The sequence below is a fragment of the Poecilia reticulata genome, linkage group LG2 (genome assembly GCF_000633615.1).
Source record: "Poecilia reticulata strain Guanapo linkage group LG2, Guppy_female_1.0+MT, whole genome shotgun sequence".
NCBI lineage: Eukaryota > Metazoa > Chordata > Actinopteri > Cyprinodontiformes > Poeciliidae > Poecilia > Poecilia reticulata.
Genome location: NC_024332.1, coordinates 45,093,737 through 45,098,846, shown reverse-complemented (window position 1 = coordinate 45,098,846; position 5,110 = coordinate 45,093,737).

The following is a 5,110-nucleotide window of genomic DNA, read 5'->3' as shown; positions in this document are numbered from 1 at the left end:
AGCATCAAGCAAATTAGCAAGCTAAATATTTAGCTTTTATTAAACTAAATGCTTAGCTTGCTAACTAAACATCTTGTTTGGAGAAAAATATTTATCTAAAGGAACTTGGAGATTAAATGACTCCAAACTAGACCGGTAAATATTGCTAATTTAGCAAACAATGTTTGGTTGCTAAAGTTTAGCTAGCAATACATGCTAACTATCTTGCTAACTAAAATCTTGTTTGTAGCTAATATTTACCCCAAAGCTAAACATTTAAATATTTTAGACTGTAAATCAACAAAAGCTCARTGAGAAACTAACCTGAGCGTCTGGTGAAGGAGGAAGTGACATCACAGCTTCTTGACGAAAATAAGAGAACTGGTGAAGGAGGAAGTGACATCACAGCTTCTTGATGAAAATAAGATTATTTTTGATGGAATTAACTGTTATTTTTTCCTCATTGCTTCATAAAGACTGAACACTRATGTCGGGGGCGTGGCCTGCAGCAGCTCATTTGCATAAAAGTGACAGAACCCTAAACTAGGTCATGCTGAAAGGTGGAGTCTGATTTTGGTTCAAACGTGTGACGGTCCTGTTTTCTGGAGCCCATAAAGCGATGCTAGCTTGTTTCCCTGTTAGGTCTCATCCTGTCAACTGAATGTTTCCATTTGCGTCTGCTGATTGTTGCGGAGACGTTTCAGCCCAGAGGTTTTGTMCTCCGGCTGTTCCGTTATCCATCCGCGGTAAAATGAGGATTCGTCCAGAGTCTGCAGGCTTCGGTTTCATCCTCAGGAAATGACGGATTCATTTAACGACAGCTGCCGATCGAGTTCAGTCGACATAACAATCCTGCCTCAGCAGCCTGATGAATGCAGGGAGTCGTCGTCGTCTGATCCGCTGATTTTGCTTTTCCTTTCCGCGGTTCGTGTGCATTCAGATCACATCAACTAATTTTCTGCGGCGGCGTTTCCCCGCCTGACCTTTCAGTGATTAATGCACAGCCTGTGGATCTGCGTTAACCTCCTCACACCGCCGCCACTCAGCCGGATCGCGCCGCTAACAGCCCGACGCTATCAATGAGCCGCTGGGGCGCGGGGGGTCAGGGCATTCTGGGGGGTCAGGGCATTCTGGGGGGTCAGGGCATTCTGGGGGGTCAGGGCATTCTGGGGGGTCAGGGCATTCTGGGTAGGGGGTAATTAATATATATGACAACATATTAAACGGAGAGCACTTGAGTACTCCAACAGCTCCCTGAGGAATTGTGCATCTGCTGTTCTACCATTCTTGCCTCGTTTCCAGCTGCTCTTTATGGTTAGCGTACGCTGAGCGTCTGGTTAGCATTCTGAACGTTTCTGCGCAGTTAATTTAAAGGCCTGTTTCAGCGAATGCAGACCGGCGCCGGCGGCTGGACTCTGAATCCTGACTGGAAAGCAATGGAGAGTAAATTTGCTAAGCAGAATTTCACATGCATTGTGTGCAGCACAGTTCTGAGACGGCGCTGGAGAAGCGCTAAGCTAAACGGAGGCTAACGGCGATGCAGCTAAAACTCCCGTTTTGGTTTGAGTCGATCTGAAGGAGGCTTCAGACACAAACTAGTTTCTGTTAAACCAGTTCAGATCTGATTTAACAAAATAAACGATACTTTGTGTTTCAGTGAGTGTCTTTAGTCAGAGGCTTCTTCAGATTCACTGCAACACAGACTGCTACAGAAGATCTTTCCTGCCAATAATAATCTGATACACATTGACTTTTAATTTTAATTTCGGATCAGTAACATTTTTTATTTAAATTTGAATTGAATTGGTGAATATGGATTGTGGAGTTCCTCAAGGGTTTGTTCTTGGGACACTTTCATTTAATTCTCACTATAGCTCTTAATAATTGGGCTAAATGCTAAATGGAGCCAGTTATTGTTTTAAAATACAGATCTAATAACAAATTAATTTTATTTTAAACAATTTTAAAAACATGTTTCTGCAATATTTGCACTGAATTTCCTCAAAGAATGACCCTACAGGAACCAGTGATATATCTGTAAAGCTGTTTTCTTTGACATCAGTGTGGCATCTGTTTATTTATATCCATTCTCTTCGATGTTTATCTTTATTTTTGAATCCTAAAACTAAAACGCTGACTCATGATCGGCCATATTTGATCATCTGGAGGAATCTGGCCGCAGCCTGAGTCATGAAAACTGTTACAAACAGCTCAAAGCTGCAGTTTCCCACAGTTTAATGAGGATAAACTGAAAATAACCAAAAAGCCGCTTCAGCCGTAAAATCTGCGTTTCTCTCTGTGAGCTGTTTGAGCTTTGAACGCCGTTTCCGCTGTGAATTATTCCTGGATTCCCAAAACGGCAGGTTTTTCCTCAAGAGCTTCACAGATTCAATTCACTTTTTCAGAGGAAAATTTCACTGCTGCAAATGTTAACATTATGCTACGTAGAGCAGCAGAAAACGCCTCTTCCTTTTCTYCTGTTGGTCTTTATTCGGTACTGCGGCAAAAATAGGGAACTAAAATGAGGAATAACTACAAAGTGAAGCAAACAGAATAGAAGTGATTCTGTGCTTAAATATTAAAATTCAAACTTTCATATTTTGCCGCCAGCTTTTCTTTGTAAATTTATCTCAAGGCTATAAAGACATTTCCAGGTTCGAGTTCTGGCTCCTCTACTGGTTTTRTTTGTTTGTTCAGTGTGACACTATTTTTAGTGTATTTTACGTTATTCAGTTTAATTTTGAAAATCCGGAGTTCGTACTTCCTGTTAGCGATGTTAGCTTCCACGATTGTTTGCAGCTTTTTTTTTAGGTGGCTGGTAAGTTTGTGTAGCAGCTTACATCTACATTGTCCAGCTAAGTTTATTGGCAGAAATATCTCATTATATTTTGTGTTGATGGAAATGTTGCCTCTGAGCTGTTAGCATATTTAGGCTAGCATCAATATGCATTTGCTAAGGACTGAGGACTGTACCAGGTTTTATTCTGGCTCCTCTTTTAGTGTATTTTACGTTGTTTATTCAGTTTAATTTTGAAAATCTGGAAACCGGAAGTTGCGGTACTAGCACTTCCTGTTAGCGATGTGCTATGGATCGTTTGGAGCTTTTCTCAAGGCAGATCACAGCCTGCTGATAAAAATGTTTATTTCACACACACACACACACACACACACATACATATTTATACAGCATACTACTGACATAAATGGTTCATAGTTTCAGTTGATCGCTTCTATGCGTCCGAGCTGTTAGCATAGCTAGCATGTAAGCTAGCGGCAACATGCGTTAGCCGTTTTACTCTGAGCAGTGGATTAGAAATGGCTCTGTAATGAGAACTGGTCATGCTTCGTCACTGATTGGAGTAATCCGTCAGTAGTAATTAGTTCATTCAGAATATGAGGCAGAATATTCCAGATCCAGGCGGTTCGCCGTGTGACGGACAGTTTGGTCCGAGGCGTCGCCGACATGCGTCTCCGCGGTTCAGCAGAACGTGACGAAGCAAAAGTGCAAACTAAATGAGAATTATTCGCCTCGCCTCATGGATTCAGCGCAAGCTGCTCGTTTCCTGAGGCTCAATTATGCACGACTCAAAGTCACTGTGAACCGCATGTAATTAGCTTTACCGCAACGTGATCACACACCTTTAAATCAGGCATGAAATCAGGATCACCGGCAGGTGAGGACAAACATCGGTGATGTTGTTGGAATCAAAACAGACGATTTAACAGATGACAGCATAAACTGCTGAGCTACAGCAGTAGTTACTTTACAGAAACAAACATCCAGACAGAGCCGGGGGGCGGGGGGGGCAGCAGGGGCCCCGGGGCTAATGGGGTTCAGACACTGGGAGCAACAAATGTGGGTGAAAAGCAGCAGTTTTCCACCAGCTGGGTTGATCCCAACGTTCAGAACCTGACAGCAAGTCCAACATGTCAATGTTTACAAAGTTTCACAGCAATACATTTTACCGGTCAACTGGACTCTGAAGGACCAGCCTGGGGTCAGGGGTCATTCCAGGGTGAGCGTAACGTCACCAGAGTGGCTCCTCTCAAAATGGAGGAGAGCTTTCAATGAAACCGCCGTCTGGTCCGTCATCACCAAGAGAAACTATAGTTATAAAATGTTTGAACATTGGGCAGAAATATGGCTAATAAATAAACAGATTGACACGTTTTCATGGGCCGTGTGAGGATCAGTGAGATCTGGAGTTTATTTTACTGGTTTTTCACCAGTTCATCATCTGTTCAATCTTCATAACCAACAAGATGTCGGGGCCTGAAGCTGGAAATGAACCTTTTTGCTACAAAGTGCATCGATCCTGTCTAAAGGGTTAATGACGTGTCGTACACACTTTGTGTAAATAAGCTGGGAATTTACTTCTCCAAGAAATACATTTATTTATATTTTTGACCTTTTATGCACAATTTTCCTCCTGTGTGAATTAGAGAAAATACTTCATAAATTGCGCTAAACTTTTTTTTTTAAATCATTGCTGTTTCTTCATCCCATGCTGGTAAAAAATGGCTCAGATAAATCATTAAAAACCCCAAATTTAATGTAACATTGATGTCTGTGAAGACTGGAGCGAAAGCAGAGAGAAACCAGCAAACAGGCGCCGACCTGAGAGCAGCGCTTCCCCCGAGTGTTTCCAGCGATTTGTTGGAGTCTGTAAACAAGAAGGAGGTTAATAAACCACAAACAGGGCAGCAGAGGGCAGCTGCAGCAGCTGCTGCAGCTCAGGAAGGTCCGTCAACACCTTAAACACCGACTGCAGCTCAACATTAAACCGTCACTGGGAGAAAACTACGGCTCTGAAGGCAAAATGGAGGGAAAAACCTCCAAATATTCACATCTATTATCGTCTCTCTAAACAACTGAGGTATTCAGACATCTAATAAGCCACTGGGGGGCGCTAGCAACTGAGCTGTTACTTCATTTAGTGTTTTTACCCATCCATCCATTTTCTTACACCCTTGTCCCTCAGTGGGGTCAGGAGCTTCTGTTCGAACAGAGAAATCCACCATCTTGTGACTAGATTTCCTCTCAAACATCGTCAAAAATCTGCAGCCATGCAACAAACAGACATTTCACATCTTCACTAGGTCAGGTTGAAGATGGTTCTTGGTGTAATAA